At 46.2% G+C, this 20472-nt stretch overlaps 1 protein-coding gene across 3 annotated transcripts in view; it reads right to left on the bottom strand.

Moving 5' to 3' along the window:
- LOC146839151 (uncharacterized) overlaps positions 1-20472 on the bottom strand; it is a 78829-nt gene that overhangs the window by 31034 nt on the left and 27323 nt on the right. For all 3 annotated transcript variants that reach the window (XM_085603174.1, XM_085603173.1, XM_085603175.1), the window contains exon 2: positions 5731-5837. The gene's annotated coding sequence lies outside the window, so the exon portion shown is untranslated. The remainder of the gene's footprint in view (positions 1-5730; positions 5838-20472) is intronic.

Below are 20472 nucleotides of genomic sequence, written 5' to 3'. Positions count from 1 at the left end.
GCACAGACAATGCAGCAGACTGGAAGGGAGATGAAGTTGAGCCCAAACTAAGGCCAGAGTGCCCAGACAGTAGAGGAAGAAGTGGTGTCTGATCTGAATCTTGTCCCATGACGAATCTAGGGACCCACCCACAGGTAAGCCCTCAAGTACCCTTAGGAAAGGGTTGGGACGATTCAGGGGACCCTCCCAGGTGAGGGTCTGGATGGGGGGGGAGGTTGCTCCCATGTGCTTTGTCCAGTTTCGCACCAGAGCAGGAGCCAACGGCTTCCAGAGCTGGTTTAAACTGGACTATGCATGGGGACACCAAATACACCCCTCATGCAGAATGAGTGGTGCTGGCAAGCACACTCACCCGGCTCCAATACACTAAATGCTGTCATTGTTCTGCCTTCCCCTGGTCGAGCTTGGCTCAGCAGCTGGAGGGCAGAATCATGTCTCTTGCCGGCAGCCACCATTTTGTGCTGTCCGGGTCTAGAAGGCTGGTACCAGGAATACTGAGAGCCTAACGGAGGGATCTTCCAGTACTTAGAAAAATACCTACACACCGTTTACATTGTGGGAGGTATGATTCCAACATGTTTGATGCCAAACATGATAGGATTAGTTGCAGCCGTTTTCTAGATGGTCATCGCGTTATTACATGGTGCCCCTCTATATAGTATATGGCTGCTTCACTTACAACCCGGGAGAATGGACTCCGTAGGCTGTAAGGGTGTCTTCCTCATGCAGGGGCACCCTTTCACTTAGAACCAAGCACCCTGCCCTCAGGATTGTTAAGGCCTGCTATATGGGTGACTTATAGATTTTAAGTGCAGTGACCCTAGATATAGGAAACCTATATCTTTAGTAAGTGCTGCTAGCACCAGCTTACACAGGCTGCAATGGCAGGCCTGTAGTTCCATTTTGAATGGTCTCCGATAGGTGGCATAATGCATGCTTCAGCCCATGGGGGACCTCTGGGTTGCATAGGCCCTTGGTACCTTACTACCATATACTAGGGACTGATGAGGGTAACACAGTATCCAATCTGGGGTGTACCTAAGTACTGAACACAACAATTTATGGAAGAAAGCAGATAAACTGGGGTCCTGATTAGCAGGACCCTAGTCAAGAACAGCATCACATCAAGCAAAAAGTGGGGGTAACCATAGAAGCAGATCCTACTTTCCTACATGGCGATAGGACTCTGTGTGAGTATGTATGTATAGTGAGTGTGTAGCACTGATATTGTAGTAGCGCTCTGTGTGAGTATGCATGTGTAGTGAGTGTGTAGCACAGATATGGTGGTTGGAATCTGTGTGTGTATGTATGTGTAGCGAGTGTGTAGCGCAGCTATGGTGGTAGGACTGTGAGTGTATGTACGTGTAGTGAGTGTGTAGGACAGTTATGGTGGTTGTATGAGTTTCAACCTTGTGTAAGAGCTTACCTGTGTGACCCCCTCATGCACTTTCTTCCATCCTGTCGCTGTTAGGGGTTCATCCATTGCAGGGTCCCATTTTGTGTGAATTGGAAGGGGACCGGTGGGAAAATCTTCCTCAAGCGCTCTGTCTATATGTGACAACAGTCTACGTCCTCCCGCCAGGTTGGATATCGTCTGTGGGACTGTCGTAACGGGTGGCTCTTGCGGAAATACCGGCCACAGTTCTCAGGCCACTGCGGACATTTTCGCATATTGCAGTAATTGCCTTCTGGCAAGCTCAAACTGGTTCTCTGCCTCCTCGCTTGTTATAAACTGCTCAGCGTTATATGTCTCCCATCATGTGGCAGCCTCTATCCATTTATTAATTGTCATTGTTTGCCCTGTCCTTTTGAAGAACAGTAGAGCATCTGGGGCATAGGGCGCTCGTTTGACTACCTTCTGTACAGCAGTTTCCCAGATCGCAGCAACATGCCTGATAATGTATGGGAAGGATTCGGGCACCCCAGACCCGGTCATGAGGAGCTCCGGGAGAGGGGTTCCCTCGTGTGTACCTGCTAACAGCTGTTTCTCCCAGTTCTCCCGTTCATCCAACCAGTGCACGGCATGATGCAGTTGTGTAGCCATGTAATATACTTCTAATTGAGGGACTTCCAGCCCCCCAGCCCCCCTGCTCCCATCTCCTCTGTAAGGTCCCTTGCTTGATCCGTTTTCTTTTGGATCCCCACAGTAGTTCCACTATCAGGTGTTCTAGTTGTGAAAAATACCTGTGTGGGATTCTATATATAGAATTCTGAAGGGCATATAGACATCGTGTTAGGATGACCTTTTTTGTTAGCGCCACTCTGCCCATCACCTTTTAATGCCCTCCACGCTCCTTCCTATATTACTTTCTAGATAAACCATGTGTGTGTGTGCCACTCTAATCCCAAAATACCTCACCTCGTCACGTACCCAGTCCATCCCCACCCTTGGTAGCTAAGGCTCACTTTTTCCCACGAGATTTCCCATGGGGAACAGTTTGGATTTCCCCGGGTTAAGGCGCAGACCGGACTCCTCCCCAAATCTCTCCAGCTCTGTGATAAGTGCTGGTACTGCTACTTCGGGGCGACATAGGTACAACGTGTCGTCGGCATACATAGATACCACATGGTTTGTGTCCCCTAATCGAAATCCCCAGCCCTCTATTTTGTTTCTCAGGGTAGTCGCCAACGGCTCCATCGCAATGGCAAACAGCAGCGGACACAAGGGGCACCCCTGCCAGGGAACCTCTACGAAGGCGTATCCTCGCTGCCACCTTAATGTATAGTATTTCCATTTATTTTATGTACTGTCTTCCCAATCCCATCCTCTCAAGTACCGCCCATACATAGTTCCATTCTACAGAATCAAAAGGCTGCAGTATATCCAGCAGACCCAGCGCCCAGCTCTCTTTTTCTAAACTTGGCACATGCCACACATGTGCCAGGCTACGCAGATTATGTGTGGTATTTCGTCTAGGAATAAACCCAGCGTGGTCCAGGTGGATCAGCTGAGGTATGTAAGGCAACAATCGGATTGCCAGAATTCCACTTAGTATTTTAGCATCTATATTTAATATGGACATCGGTCTATATGAGCTCGGGGAGAGGGGGTCTTTGTCTGGCTTCGGGATCATAGACACTACCGCCTCCAGCATAGTTTTTGTAACACTTTGTGGACTAGGGCATTCATTAAACACGTCCAGTAGGCGGTCGGCCAGCAGCAGGGCAAATTTTTGATAATACCCCGCTGGGAGCCCATCACCCCTGGGACATTTCTCCGGTTTCAGTTTTTTGATAGATGCGAGAATTTCCTCCTTGGAGATTGGCGCCCCCAAAGCTTCTGCGTCTGCCTCTTCTAGGGTGGGGAGTACCGTATCCACCAGGAATTCCTGTAATATGTATGACCTCTTTTCATGTTTGTCTGAATTACGTAAATTGTAATCGTATAAGGTCTCAATATCCCCATGCCATAATGTCGGTATCTCACATTCAGCATCTGTTGCCCCCTTTTGGCGTGCTGGTGACTATTTGACTATTCCACTGATAAAAATCCTTTGTCATGATGGGTTCCATCCCAGCCAGACCTCTTTTGGCATTCTACTGTCCCACTGTCGCAAACTTTGTTAGATGGAACTTTACCCGCTGTAGCAATCTACACGGGGGAGAGAGCATCGATAGAGCCATGTCACCACCACTAAACATGCTTGGGACATAAGACATGACAATCCTCTCTCTCCCCTCATATTTACTCTGTATTTGGAGCCAGCTGCAGACAAAGGGAGGTGCAAGACTAATTTTACTGGGAAAAGAATTGTCAGGAATAACCACAAACTTGACCTATACGCATGCAACATCTTGGCGTTCTTGAGCGGCCCAACAAAGTCTCTTCCTAAGCTTGTAAGAGAAATGAACCCCTTTAGCGAGGTATCGGGCTTTAGCCTTAATCTTCAACCAGTCTTAGCAAAGCCAACAGGTCTCGCTTATGAGAGAGCTGTTGGCTTTGTCAATGTCTTTATCTATATCTTACAGCAGCGCGGCGCTGCATTGCATGGCTAAGCGTTAGAAAAATAGTGCTGGCTGTCACGCTGCCGGGTCTGGGCGCATCATAGCACTTTTTTTTATGCAGGAGGGGCAGGGCAGGCAACATAACACTGGAGGGGCGACAGGGTAAGTGACAACACAGGAGGGAGTGGAGGGATTAGGTAAGCAACACAATGCAAGAGGGAAGGTAGTTGGAGCAAACAAAAATGCAGTTAGGGGTGGAAAAGGACCAGGAGGGGGAACAAGGCATGCAACGGAATGAGGGAGAATGGTGGGGGGTGAGGCAAGCAACTCAGCTCAGGAGGGCGCAGGAGATCCAGGACAAACAAGAACAAAGGGGCGAGCAACGACGACGGGTCAAGCTACAATGGCAAGGCAAGCAACAACAATGGAGCAAGCAACCGGACCGGGAATCAACAACAACACGGTCAGTGAGGTGGGAGGACAGTGCAAGCAATAGAATGTTGGGGAGAAGGGGCAATTGATGCAACGCAGGAGGGAGCAGGGGCGAGGAAAGCACATCACATGGGATGGATAGGACAAGCAACGACGGAAGGAAAATAAATGGCCTCAGAATTCTGAAAACGAGCAACGGAAAGACACATAGTAATCAAGGAAACAGTACTTGAGTCATGCTCCAGGGGACGAGCAAACATACGAACAGAAAGTGATGCCAGCATGTGAAGACCAAAGAGAAGCAAGGAAATAAGAGTGACAACAAAGATAATCAATAGTAAATAATGGCTGGGCTCTAAGGCCCCTATAAGTAAACCTAATGTCTCACAAGAACAACATACTGGGGCAAGAAGATACTTTGAGTCGCACTACCCGAATCAGACCTCTGTATACATATGTTTCTCTACGCAGAGAGATCTGGAAAGAGGGCTAGAAGACAGAGCAGTGAGGAGCAGCCTTCCTAGGAGGGACATCAGCTTGGGCTATTCTCAGTGGTACACACAAGAAGGTGTGGGGTCCCAGAGAATACAGTATTATGTAGGGGTACAAGTATCACTGTCAAAATTTACCTCACTAGGTCCAGGGATTGTCCTTATCAGGATGCACAGACACTAATTAATTATGTTGGATTTGTGATTAGATCCTGCTAGTCCACAACCATCGGTCTTTTTAATCCCACCATTGATCCAACCAACTAACAATAAAATAGTCAGCAGGTTATTTATAGGTCATTCTAGCTATATATCACCCAATCTAAACACATTCACTCCTGACACTTATCAAGGGATTAAAAGCATCGCTCTTTCGACCACTTTACATAACGAATCATAAAGATCTCTACAACATGGTCCTGACGGAGCCCATTAGGTACTGTACACCCCACCCAACGTGGAGCACGACCCGATGATGAAGCATGCCTCCTCGGTGGGTGATGTCTGAGCATCTGATGAGGATAATCCCGGGACCTAAAGAGATCAATCATTCCCAGGATAATTGTAGCCCAACAAACGAATGTTTCTTTCACAACACCACACCTTGTTGGGTGCACTTATGATTTAGGAGGAAGTGTGAAGGCCCAACATAACCCTCTCTTTCCCTTGATATTGAAGGTTATTCCCAGCGATAGAGGAAGTATTTGGAAATCAGGCCTCTGTAAGATGGTGGTTGATGAATTTGTAATGTTTTAGAATATTTATACAAAATGTCATGTTTTTATGCTGTTTAAGGACCAAAGGTCTAAATAAACTTTACTTTTTTGACTTGACTAGACACTGATAGAGTAATTTGACTTACCAGACGCAAGACCTGCTGAGTTTGGCAGCCCAGAAGATTTACCGATGGAACCTCTGGCATAAGACTGCGCCGGTGGTGTGTGGTAAAAAGGCTGTGGTGTTCTGCAGCTGAAAAGAAACACAATCGCTTTATTCAGGGATAGATAAACACATGCATCGATGGACAGATCACACTTCATGTTTGGCCATCAAATTAAAACAAGGAAACATTTCGGCACAAGGACCGAAGGATTGCTGTCGTTGGGCGCGTGAGGTGGTGTACGGACTTGTGAGATGGATCACTAGCGACGGGGAGGAAATCTTCTGAGGAGCTACATATGTCTTAAGAGGATCAACCTCTCATGAAACCTTATGACAACCACTTTATACCAATAGGTATAAAACTAAAGCATGAATGCTTGGACACGGCTTTGCAGACAGTTTAGCAGGTTGTAGTTCTCGCAATATATCCTGCTGACGCTGCATTCTTTCCTGGAGTTGGGATAGCGTTTCTGCAGTGACTTTGGATCAACAGCTGATGGTGTAAGGAATGGACAACTGTGAAACGTAACAGGTATTGAGAGATTTATTGAGAGTTGAAATATTGAGACTTCTGGAATTGATCAAGGAACCAGTGTGTGCTCAAAGCAGTTGAACTCCCGATACCAACAGCCGCATGAAAAGATATTTGAGCCAGTGAGCCTGGAGACTTGCTGGTTACAAACCACAATGATGCTGTGGCAGGTACGGCACAAGAAGTGTGAAGAGACAAGAAGCTACAGCCAGTGAGAAACGTCAGACAACTGACGTGCAGGAATCAGAGATCATCTTTGTGAAAATAAAACTTTAACAGATCCAAGTGCAGTGCAATGAATGGGAGCTGGAGGAAGTGTCGACCAGAGCCGCTGAGCACACCCAGCAGGACACTCCACCTGGGTACTCTCACCAGGGTCTGTCAGGTAAGGAGCTGGAAGAAGTGCCGACCAGAACAGCTGAAAACACTCTCCTGGGCACTCCACCTCGGTACTCTCAGAGGGAGCCGTCGGGTACAGGAGCTGGAAGATGTGCTGAACAGACCCGCTGAGCACACCCAGCAGGACACTCCACCTGGGTACTCTCCGGAAGGTGCCGTCAGGTACAGGAGCTAGAAGAAATGGCGACCAGGGACGCTGAGTACCCCCAGCAGGACACTCCACCAGGGTAATCTCTGGAAGGAGCCATCAGGTACAGGAGCTGGAAGAAGTGCCGACCAGAGCCGCTGAGCACACCCAAAAGGACAGTCCACCTGGGTACTCTCCGGCAGGAGCCGTCAGAGGTAGGAGCTGTCAGAGGCAGGAGCTGGAGGAAGTGCCGACCAGAGTCGCTGAACACACCCAGCAGGACAGTCCACCTGGGTACTCTCAGCAGGAGCCGTCGGGTACAGGAGCCGGAAGAAGTGCCGACCAGACCCGCTGAGCACACCCAGCAGGACACTCCACCTGGGTACTCTCCGGAAGGAGCCGTCAGGCACAGGAGATGGGAGAAGTGCTGAGCTGAACAGCAGAACACATCCAACAGGACACTCCACCAGGGTACTCTCCGGCAGGAGCCGTCAGAGGCAGGAGCTGGAGGAAGTGTCGACCAGAGCCGCTGAACACACCCAGCAGGACACTCCACCTGGGTACTCTCACCAGGGTCTGTCAGGTAAGGAGCTGGAAGAAGTGCCGACCAGAACAGCTGAAAACACTCTCCTGGGCACTCCACCTCGGTACTCTCAGAGGGAGCCGTCGGGTACAGGAGCTGGAAGATGTGCTGAACAGACCCGCTGAGCACACCCAGCAGGACACTCCACCTGGGTACTCTCCGGAAGGTGCCGTCAGGTACAGGAGCTAGAAGAAATGGCGACCAAAGACGCTGAGTACACCCAGCAGGACACTCCACCAGGGTAATCTCTGGAAGGAGCCATCAGGTACAGGAGCTGGAAGAAGTGCCGACCAGAGCCGCTGAGCACACCCAAAAGGACAGTCCACCTGGGTACTCTCCGGCAGGAGCCGTCAGAGGTAGGAGCTGTCAGAGGCAGGAGCTGGAGGAAGTGCCGACCAGAGTCGCTGAACACACCCAGCAGGACAGTCCACCTGGGTACTCTCAGCAGGAGCCGTCGGGTACAGGAGCCGGAAGAAGTGCCGACCAGACCCGCTGAGCACACCCAGCAGGACACTCCACCTGGGTACTCTCCGGAAGGAGCCGTCAGGCACAGGAGATGGGAGAAGTGCCGATCAGACCCGCTGAGCACACCCAGCAGGACACTCCACCAGGGTACTCTCCGGCAGGAGCCGTCAGAGGCAGGAGCTGGAGGAAGTGTCGACCAGAGCCGCTGAACACACCCAGCAGGACAGTCCACCTGGGTACTCTCAGCAGGAGCCGTCGGGTACAGGAGCCGGAAGAAGTGCCGACCAGACCCGCTGAGCACACCCAGCAGGACACTCCACCTGGGTACTCTCAGAAGGAGCCGTCGGACAGGAGCTGAAGAAGTGCTGAACAGACCCGCTGAGCACACCCAGCAGGACACTCCACCTGGGTACTCTCCGGAAGGGCACTGTGGTAAATAATTTAATTACCGGTACTATTTTTGATGCGGAAAACTTTAGATAATAACTCAGTAAAATGAGAGGCAGAATCCGTGGTATTAGAGGTTCTGAAAGGGCTTTATTCCTTTACAAGTTCGAACTGTAGTCGTCATATTCCATCACCACGAGGGTTCAGGAAGTGAAGAGCAGGAATAGGCATAGGCATATGCAATGGCAAGGATAGCTAGCTAGCAATAAATTATTGACAAGTAATCGTATATATACAAAATGCATTACATTGAGACAGATGCAGGAGGCGTAACAGCTGATAATACAGATAAAAATATGCATACGTAACTAAAATAGGCGTAACTAGAAAACGTCATTATACATGGGTGGATCCATAAGAGAATCCTGCAATGTCAGCAGAAATACTTGGCAGAGATGCGCGCGCAGCCGCATGACGTATGATTGACGTGCAACTAGAGGGTGAAGGGACTTGACATTTAGCTCTATATGTGGAGACAGAAAGTCTAGGGGGTCAGGTCAACCTAATCCCAAATCATATCTAATATCTTATGTTTAAGGAAAGGTTTCTCGGACGAAATCTATTCTATACTGACTGTGAGTGCGTGTACAAGCGTCTAAGTGTCTACATATGATGCGAGGGAGCAGAAATCTTCCATGGTAACACGGACTATGAATTACTTGCATGAAGACAGTGAAACCGTGCCCCTTGCTCGGTAGCTGGAAGGATGTTTACCTAAACTATTAGACAGGAATGCATTGGATGAGGAGCGGAGCAGATAACTTGAAGGCTGAATACAGTTTTTGGCAGGCAATCAGGTCGCGTCAGGCACCGTTAGCCGCGCAGGGAGTAGGACAAAGTTCATGGATACAGATGCAAGCTCAGGCTGGAGCTTTCAGAGGCAGAATGCAGAAAAAGGCTTGATGACAGAATTCAGGGCCTACTCGCTTGAACTGTAAAACGTGGAAAGTGAACCATATAAAGTCGGTGGCCTTTCATACTTAGGAACGGAATATCCGACTCATTCATAGCGGATCTGAAAGAGGACATGTTGACGGTGGACGCACATGTATTTGCGTCTTCATAACTGGAACTGGAGGGAACATACATGTACTTGTAACTTATACATGGAGCCGTTGGGGTCTAAGATAGGGGACATAACTGATCATAAAATTTATATTTCCTCATTCCCTCCTTGTCCCCTACGGACCCTTAGGAGATATCGATCTTCATCAATCCATCTATTTGTTCGTATAGCATCATTTGTTCTTCTTTCTTCATCCGGGATCTTGAGCGAAAACTTGGAGGCGGGATACACGACGTGGCACACAGACCACAAATCGCTGGCCCACATTGTAGACATAAGCAGGAACTGAATAGTATGAGAAAGCCAATACCTAGGAAGGATAGGATCCTCCATCCCCAGGCTGACAACACGCTCCAGAACCAACCGGACCAAGTCCAGGTGCCTGGGTTCTGGTGTATCTGGCTTACAATCTTATGGAGGCGAGTTATGGCTTTATATACAGAAGGCGAATTTTCTGGGATGAATACGCAGCAACTTGATCCGATGACCCTACAAGCTCCGCCCCTATCAGCCAGAATGACGTCAAGGACAAGACGATTTTGAAGAACAACAATCCGCATTGCAGACTGCTCCTCTGTTAAGTTGCCTAAGGCGGAAATAGTTTCATTCACTACTGCTTCAAGGGTTCTGGTTAATCTACGTATCAGCTTACTATTAGTGACTGTACCTATATAGGGAAAGAGACCTTTATTGAAATCTGTGTATTTTTCCCATGCCGTTTCAGTGTAATCGACAATCGGGAGATCTCTCTGCTGTCTGTGGTGTACTGAATAGGTATTCCTATGGTAATCAGGCGGAGCTAGGAAAACAGGTGGCAGAAGGAATGCAATGTAACAAGTACCATCCCAATCTGGAGGCAGACGTATATATGCAGTCTGACCACATATGAAGTAGGAATGACGAGAAGCTCTAAATGTAGATTTGCCTTGATCACTGAACTCAATTACAGTGGTACATGTACTATGGCCCATGTGTATTGAACCATTCTTTCTTATACATAATTCACCTTTTACTGGAAATACTGACATAGCGGGCAAGATTGGTGTAGCTTCTGATTCAACATTCAGAATCATGAGGTTAAGTGTAAAGTTACCTAATCCATATACTTCATTTTCTAGATCGGTTCCTGTTCTTTTGGGAAGTCCCTCCTTGTTAGGGTAGCAGACTTTAAGTAAAACTAAGTTCAGGTTACCTTGATAAACTATGGTGTCTGAATCTAAAGGATTAATCAAACTAAACCATGCTCCACAGGAGCCATTGTGTGTGAATGGATACGGAAAGAGGGGCAAAACTCCCTGGTATTTCTGATAGGGAGGGAGTCGGCCACATATCCAACAATTTGTAGCATTGCTGGTCTGATGGGAATGATGTAACATACTAATGAAAGTGTTGTTACGCAGCGCAAATCTATAGGACAATTCATGCGGAGGTAATTCGCTAAAAGAATGTTCAGCAGTAACATTGAAAATATGCTTAGAAATAGGATAATACATGTGTAATAGTATACTTGCAGCAATGATCAAAAGACTTAAGAAAAACAAAATTAATAATGTTACTGTGCAATGACTACGCAGTGATTTACAATACGCATGCTTTTTCATCTTTATCTGTCCATTTCTTTCTCTATTCAGGTCTAGAGGATACATGTCAGTGACAAATTCAACCGATTCACCTTGGAGAGGACTTAAACAATCAAATTGTCTGACTTGTTAGACCTTAATTTTAGTTTGTATAGTTCTGTATCGGATTGTTCAACCAAGGGGAGTTTTGAATCAGTCTGTGAGGAAATGCAGGGTTGAGAGTTCAAATCAGTAGGTAGTCCATAAAACTTTTTGATGTGGCTCGAGTGCAACCACCCTTTACGACCTTCAATCTTCACGGCTGTCCTTGTGGTTAGCAGAACAAGTTGAGGCGATTTCCACCTGGGATCCAGCTGTGTTTTCCGGTCAAAATTCCGTACTAGGACCAAGTCACCGGGAACCACGTCATGGGGTTTTACCTCGGTGTTATCGGGAAAAGCTGCAGCTACCTGTGAACGACAAGATTGTAGTGCAGACATCAAGGAAGCCAGGTAATCTGTCAGCATATTACAATCAACGTCTGTAATTTTACGAGGTATAGGCGTCCCCCACATATTTGGTGGTCTACCGAAGATCACCTCATACGGGGATAGCCCTGTTCGAGAATGCGCTACCATTCTCATGTAAAAGAGCGCAACTGGTAAGGCTACTATCCAGTCAATACCTTTTTCTCTACATATTTTAGATAATCTAATTTTCAGAGTTTGATTATGGCGTTCCACGAGACCTGCTGCCTCGGGATGTCGGACACAATGAAACTTCCAATTATAACCTAACAAAAGTGAAACGTGTTTCATTAGCTCGGATGAGAACGGCTGACCGTTATCTGAATATACAACACGTGGTAAACCGTACCGTGGGAAGAATTCTCGAACTAACTGTTTGGCAGTAGTCGGGGCAGTGTAATCTGAGACGGGATACGCCTCTGTCCACCGGGAAAGAGCGCATACAACTACGAGGACATATTTGAATCCTCGACAACGTTCCATCTGGATATAATCCATCTGGAGGACTTCAAAAGGATGATCAGGAGGTTGAAATCCACCCTGTTCTACGGGAATGCTTTTACCTGGGTTAAACTGACAACAGATCATACAGGTACGGACTTTTTGTTTAGCTGCTGCTCGTAAGTGTTTGTTGAACCAAATGTGTTGAATGCTGTCTAGCATAGCTTTTTCTCCTAGGTGTGCTGGACTATGTATTGTGTTAATAATGACTTGGACCATAGAGTCAGGAAGAAACCATATAGATTTTTCCTTCGTCATCCATCCCTGATCTGTTTGGATCCCTCCTAATTCAGTCCATTTCTTTATTTCTTCTGGTGTAGCATGTGTCTGTATGTCTATTACATCAAGGGCGGGATCCTTAACTGTCATGCAATGTGTCGGTGTCGGAACTATTGTCTTTGTCAAGTTGGGTGTACGAGTTTGATTCTGAGCAGTTTGTTTAGCTGTTCTGTCAGCTAGGTCGTTACCCTGAGAAATAATATCGGTGACTTTTGTATGGGCTTTGCACTTCATAATCGATATTGCAGTAGGTAGATGAATTGCATCTAATAAAGCGTGAATGAGGGGTCCGTGCTGGATGTGGGCACCGTGAGAAGTTAAATAACCTCTTTCGCGCCACAGCACGCCGAAGTCATGGACGACTCCGAATGCATAACGTGAATCTGTGTATATATTAACTTTTTTATTTGTAGCTTGAATACAGGCTTGTGTCAGAGCAATGAGCTCTGCTGCTTGAGCTGATAAAGTGTCAATACAATGTGTTTCAATAACTTTAGTGTCTGTTGTGACTGCATAAGCGGCCACTAACTCTCCTGTACTTGCTCTCATGCATGAACCATCTACATACAATGTCATGTCTGGATCTGGTAATGGGATGTCAGTCAAGTCTTGTCTAGGTTTTGTTGTAACCGTAATGACTTCAATACAATCATGTGCCAGTGGGTCTGTTCCGTTTACTGGCAAAAGTGTGGCAGGATTTAATGTATTACAACGTCTGATTTCTATATGTGGCTGAAACAATGTTAATTCATAACCGGTAAGTCTTGCTATAGTCAAGTGTTGTGTTTGCGTTCGGTTCAAAAGAATCTCTACTGCATGTGGTACCTGTACGGTCAATGGATGTCCTAACACTATGGCATCGCTTTGTCTGATTGCTAAAGCTGTTGCTGCCACTGATTTCAGGCACGCAGGAAGAGCTTGAGCTACGGGATCTAACGTACTAGAGAAATAAGCACATGGCTTGTGTGATCCTGAGTGAGTACTGACAAGGCAGTACCTTCGCGTTCTGTAACAAAGAGTGTAAAATGTTTATTGTAACATGGCGTTGCTAAAACAGGTGCTTGACATAAAGCTTTCTTTAAGCTCTCAAAAGCTTGTGTATGTTCTTGAGTCCAAGGGAGGACAGTCGAGGTGGCTGCCTCCTGTGTTGTCAACTGAATGAGTGCTTTTGCTAGAAATGCGTATTGAGGGATCCACTGCCTACAGTATGAAGTGAGGCCTATAAAAGCCCGCACCTCCTTTTGTGTCTTGGGTATTGGCATGTTAGCAATTAACTGGATGCGATCGGGTGTAAGCTGTCTTCCCTCCTTGGACAGCGAGTGTCCAAGATAAACAACTTGCTGGACACAAAATTGCAGCTTAGAAGGCGACACCTTGTGCCCCTGGTTGGCCAAAAATTGCAAAACCGTCAGTGATGCTTTTTCACATTCAGGTTCGCTTCGGGCGGTGATCAGCAGATCATCGACATATTGAAGCAAAGCAGTGTTAACTGGCATGTGGATACTGTCAAGTTCTCGTTTCAGTGCTTGGCTATAGATGCTGGGGCTTTCTGTGAATCCTTGAGGTGCGCGTGTGAATTTAAAACTTTGTCCATTCAAACTGAATCCGAACAAGTATTGGCTTTCCGGATCTATTGGGACGCTGAAAAAGGCATTCTTGAGGTCAATTACAGTAAAGAACGTTGCTTCTGAATCAATGGCTGTTAGTAAGGAAGAAATGTCTGGGACCACGGGGTATTGTGGTACAATGCATTTATTTAATTCGCGCAGATCAATAACTAATCGATATACTGGCGGTGCTTTTGGATCAGTTCGTTTAAGAATCGGAATTATCGGGGAGTTACATACATTGGAGTCGGTTTCCATAACCACTCCTTGGGCAATAAGCTCGTCAATGATTTGCAGTAAAGCCACTATAGCATCTGGAGGTAACTTGTATTGTCGTATTCGTGGTAGTACCACTCCTGCTTTGAGTGTGACTCGATATGGTGTAATGTGCATGCAACCAACATCAGTGGGGCCTTGTGCCCATAGATGTGTAGGTAAATTCTGCAGTCTGTGATCCATGTCCCTGGACACATAGTGCCCTTTAAAATCACGTAAAAATAATCTTACTCCTTCCGGAGAACAGCATATTATAGCTCCTAGAGCTTTCAATGTTTTTATACCTAACAAGTTTTCTGGACATGATTTAGTAAGCAATAAATCTGTAGTTTGTGTCAACGGACCAACCGTAAGTGGAAGAGGTTGTGACACTTCATTAATGATAGGTTTTCCTGAAAATCCAAGGGAAATATTCTGTGAGCCTGAGAGGGGTGCCCCTGGAACTTCACTACGTCGTATTGTTGTTCTGCTTGCCCCTGTATCAAGTAAAAACTTTCTATCTTGACCTAATAGTTCACTATGTACATAAGGTCCCTCTTGATCTACAGGAACCTCGATAAGGGGTAAGCCAACTTCCTTCTCTAGGCTATTTCATGCGTATCGTTGATAATCAGGATAGTCATATTGTGCATACTGGTACATTTGTTGTGTCGTTGCTTGTGTGGCAGCAATAGGCTGCTGCTGTGATGTGACTACGTTCCGTTGTGGAACTGGCATGGATTGTTCATGCTGCGGGACTCCTTGTTGGTTCTGATCCTGTCTAGGTGGCCGTGGTCTTTCCTGTGTTTTACCTGTGGCGATATTATGTTTTAAAACTGGACAATCGTGTATATAATGACCTGGCTGTTTACAATAGTTGCATGTCCCTTTCGCAGGACCTGCTGAATCACTGGACTGTGTCATACCCTTTTTATGACCGTCAACTGGAACTGACTGGGCAACAAGCATTTTTATTTTCGTGTCTTTCATGCGTCTTTGTTCATGTTCTTGTTCCTCCCTAATTCTATTGTGGTGATATTGTAACATCTGTAACATTTGTGACGGGGTGTTACCTTGCCAGGTACTCTCGAATTTCAATACTCTATTTTTAACTTGAGGCAGGGAATTCTCAACTAATTTGGTCACAAACAGATGTGGATATGATTCGCTACTTGCTTTTATACCACTGTTTATACCAAAACATTTTTCGAATCGAGAATAGAAATCACTAGTGTCTTCATCTTGCTTTTGTTTACAGGCTGAGATTGCATCCCAGTCTTCCTTTTTCGTAGTTAATAAACGTGGCAATACCTGTACTAATAAACCTGGTAATGCTGTAGTCTTTACCCCAAGCCCTGAACCTGCAGCTCGGGCTTTTTCTTCGTTTTCTAATACTGTCCAATCTATCTTTTGGTCTCCCACCTCCCAATCCTTTTCTTTGAGTTTTTCGTAAATGCCAGCAGGCATTAATACTTTCAATATTTTCATAATGTCGGGATAGGTATATTCTCCCATGAGTAACATGTCTTTAATTTCACGGTGGAAACCTGCAGGGTCTTTGTCATGACTAGGTACTACTTTCTTCATTTCTAGTAGTTCCATTTTAGATATGGGTGTGTATACAAACACGCGTTTAAACTCATTGTCATCACCTTTTATTGGGTGCACTTCGCGTAAGGGATTCTGTCTATCCATATAATACGTTGTTCTTTCCTTGATGGGCAGTGAGACATGTTCTGGACATACAAAAAGAATGTACTGGTTTCTGAATTCTAGTATTTCTCTAATTAAGTCAGTACCTGAACTTCTCCATTTATTCGTGAGTAATTCAGTCAATATATCAGGTAAAGGACCAGGATCGGAGTGTTGGCTTTTATATAATATAAGGAGATGTTGGATCATGTATATACCAGCTAAACGCTGTTCATCTGGGGTAAGGTTCAAAAACGTGTGTGTTAATGCATCATCACTGTATTTTCCGGGACTGTCAGCCCATAGTACTGCTGATCTAGCTAATTCTTGTTCGTCCATTGAATCAAGTATATGATATCCCCTCCGTTCTCGGAGTAAGTTGTCAGTGGCTTGGAATAAGTGTTCGGGAGATCTTATATTTATCATAGGAGTTTGGAAATTTCTATTATTTTCTAGACGTATCGGACGTACCGAATCATTAAAGCATCTGGTATTATTAGAAAATCTTCCTCTACCTACATAAGCCATCGTATTCACTTGTCGAGTTTGTATTCCTGATTCTTCCCCTTCCTCTCTGTCTTGTTCGGGCTCGTCTATCTCTAATCTTTCTTCGTGTATTCGTTCTACTTCTTTGCGGATCTTTCGGTACATGGCTACTATACATAACTGTTTATCATGTTTCCCTTCTGATATATTCCTACCCCATGCGGTAAGTTTTTGTATTTCTTCCGGATTTACTCCAGGCCTGTCTTGATTTCTGATTACACAATTTATGAAAAAACGTAACAGTTGTCCCTGTACTTCCGCTTTCTGGTACTCCATGGCTCTACTAATACTTTCAGGACCTCGCCCTGATTGGACAAAGTGATATATATTTTCTAAATGTGTCGTCATTCCTGGTAGCATCGCTAAATATATTGCAGCTCGTCGGATACGTAATGATGATAGCAGCATTTCGTCCCGTCTACCGGGCACAGGATCATATCTACAATCCACTAGAAGTTCTTTAAGTACGTCGGGAGTTGCTAGTTTAGGCGTGCGTTGGTGTGCTAATTCTCTAAGGGAAAGTTTATTTCCTCTGGGTGGCGTAGAAAAAATGTCTGTCGTACCTCCTGTAGCACCATCTGAGGTGCTGGACGTGAAAGGATTTGTTGGATGTAGGACAGAAACCGTAGATGCGGGAAAAGCGGTAGAAACAGATGTGTTTGTCGGAATGTGTGTCGGAGCTTGTTGTTGCGGAGATACAGACGAAGGGTCTTGGCGTTGAACACTATCGGCAAGCGATCTGGGTGGTGCGGAGTTAACATACTCGGGAGCTGCGTCATCTAGATAGGAGGAAAGGAAAACATCTTCTGCGGTTCTGGGATGCCCTTTGGGATGTACTTTTATCGGAAACAATGGAACTGGCAAATCTTTGGGTATTTCTGAAGTAGCCTTAGGTAACCCCTCGGCCAGAAGAGGATACATACCATTCATAAGGGCGTTTCTTTGTCTATCTACTTGTTCTGATTTTACTCGAGTACCTTCTTCAATTAATAGGTTTTCTCGGACTTTATTTGAATTCTCCTTACTTTTCTCTTCCTGTCTGAGTGCTTTTTCTGTACGTCTATATGATTCTTTACGCCATAATTCAATGGCATCTTTCTGTGACTGTCTAACTTTCTTTTTCCATAATTCTTCTTCTACTCTCATGATACAATCTGCATCCCAGGTCCCAGCTGCGGGCCACTTCTGACTTTCTGGTAATTCCTTGGTGTAGTCCACCCATAAATCAAGAAATAATACGGCGTCTAGGCCATGTTTATGATACATGAAGTACCCTGGAGTGTCCCTAGGAGGAATGGGAACAGCTTCTTCGAGTACCCCTTTTCTAGTTTTGATCTGTCTTAATTTCGAAAAGAGCGGCATTTTGAGAACTGGTCAGATACTTAATCTTGAACACACTTAATACAATAAACACAATAATGAACAGTCATTCATACCACAATATGCAAAACGTGTGTAAAACATTTAACATTTAACATTTAACATTTAACGAACAAGAATGATGGCCATTAGGGAACTAGTCACTTAGCATAATACTCGGTACTAACTAGGTGATTCTGAATTACATACTAGACATACTAGATATACTGCTAAACAGTACAGATACACTGCTGAAACAGTGCAGACCGGATTTGTGTACCCAAACCCGTCTTGACCGGCACAACCTATGTGCACGTCAGAACGCCTCCCCGGCAATCGGTACTCACCGGGTAGCTCGGAACGGAAGGCCTCGGAACTGAACTGAACTGGACTGGAACTGAACTGGACTGGACTCGACTGGACTCGACTCGACGCGGAACTTCGGAACTTCGGGACTTCGGAACCTGGCGGGTCTCTGTATACCTCGGATCTTGCTCTCTCAGCTAGGCTCTGGTCGGGATACTTCGCACTTCTCACCGCCTCGTCTGGGTGTTGATCGCAGCCTCAGTCGCCCCCGCTTGGCAGGAGGGAGATACAGGAAATCCTGCGGGTACGCGTTGTTGTCCGTCCGGCTGTGGCAGGAGACCGGGCCTGCAAAGCACCTCCGGCGCGTGAGATGAGAAAGTGTCCCTATTCGGGCGCCAATCATGTGGTAAATAATTTAATTACCGGTACTATTTTTGATGCGGAAAACTTTAGATAATAACTCAGTAAAATGAGAGGCAGAATCCGTGGTATTAGAGGTTCTGAAAGGGCTTTATTCCTTTACAAGTTCGAACTGTAGTCGTCATATTCCATCACCACGAGGGTTCAGGAAGTGAAGAGCAGGAATAGGCATAGGCATATGCAATGGCAAGGATAGCTAGCTAGCAATAAATTATTGACAAGTAATCGTATATATACAAAATGCATTACATTGAGACAGATGCAGGAGGCGTAACAGCTGATAATACAGATAAAAATATGCATACGTAACTAAAATAGGCGTAACTAGAAAACGTCATTATACATGGGTGGATCCATAAGAGAATCCTGCAATGTCAGCAGAAATACTTGGCAGAGATGCGCGCGCAGCCGCATGACGTATGATTGACGTGCAACTAGAGGGTGAAGGGACTTGACATTTAGCTCTATATGTGGAGACAGAAAGTCTAGGGGGTCAGGTCAACCTAATCCCAAATCATATCTAATATCTTATGTTTAAGGAACTGTGTTATCCAAAAGGAAAGGTTTCTCGGACGAAATCTATTCTATACTGACTGTGAGTGCGTGTACAAGCGTCTAAGTGTCTACATATGATGCGAGGGAGCAGAAATCTTCCATGGTAACACGGACTATGAATTACTTGCATGAAGACAGTGAAACCGTGCCCCTTGCTCGGTAGCTGGAAGGATGTTTACCTAAACTATTAGACAGGAATGCATTGGATGAGGAGCGGAGCAGATAACTTGAAGGCTGAATACAGTTTTTGGCAGGCAATCAGGTCGCGTCAGGCACCGTTAGCCGCGCAGGGAGTAGGACAAAGTTCATGGATACAGATGCAAGCTCAGGCTGGAGCTTTCAGAGGCAGAATGCAGAAAAAGGCTTGATGACAGAATTCAGGGCCTACTCGCTTGAACTGTAAAACGTGGAAAGTGAACCATATAAAGTCGGTGGCCTTTCATACTTAGGAACGGAATATCCGACTCATTCATAGCGGATCTGAAAGAGGACATGTTGACGGTGGACGCACATGTATTTGCGTCTTCATAACTGGAACTGGAGGGAACATACATGTACTTGTAACTTATACATGGAGCCGTTGGGGTCTAAGATAGGGGACATAACTGATCATAAAATTTATATTTCCTCAGCACAGGAGCTGGGAGAAGTGCCGACCAGAGCCGCTGAAAACACCCAGCAGGACACTCCAGCTTGGGTACTCTCAGCAGGAGCCGTCAGGTACAGGAGCTGGAAGAAGTGGCGTCCAAAGCCGCTGAGCAAACCCAGCAGAGCACTCCACCTGGGTACTCTCAGCAGGAGCCGTCAGGTACAGGAGCTGGAAGAAGTGGCGTCCAAAGCCGCTGAGCACACCCAGCAGGACACTCCACCTGGGTACTCTCCGGAAGGAGCCATTGGGCACAGGAGCTGGGAGAAGTGCCGACCAAAGCCGCCTAGCACACCCAGCAGGACACCACCTGGGTACTCTCCGGAAGGAGCCATTGGGTACAGGAGCTGGAAGAAGTGCCGACCAGACCCGCTGAAAACACCCAGCAGGACACTCCAGCTTGGGTACTCTCAGCAGGAGCCGTCAGGTACAGGAGCTGGAAGAAGTGGCGTCCAAAGCCGCTGAGCACACCCAGCAGAACACTCCACCTGGGTACTCTCAGCAGGAGCCGTCAGGTACAGGAGCTGGTGAGCGCTTTTCTTGGTGTCTATGACACTGCAACTGAATAACCAAGTTATTCCAGTGAGTAATTGACCCTCAAGGGGCAGTGAAGTAGCAAAGAAAAGCATTCAAGGCATGCACTGGCACAGGTTGGAACTCAGACGCAGCACAACACAGTAAGACACACACAATACGGCCAATGTCCAACCAGAGCTAAAGCGTCAAAGAAGAGTTGGACTTTCATCAAAAAGTACAAAAAGGAGCAGCTACAAATATACTGAAGGTGCTGGAACCCCCGTGGGCAGAGATACAAACCCCCAAAAAGTTACCACATATCGTGTTTACGCACA

Source organism: Triturus cristatus, chromosome 4_2, assembly GCF_964204655.1.
Source record: "Triturus cristatus chromosome 4_2, aTriCri1.1, whole genome shotgun sequence".
Classification (NCBI taxonomy): Eukaryota; Metazoa; Chordata; class Amphibia; order Caudata; family Salamandridae; genus Triturus; species Triturus cristatus.
The sequence above is the reverse complement of the archived record's forward strand: the minus strand, read 5'-3'. Positions and strand labels throughout refer to the sequence as shown.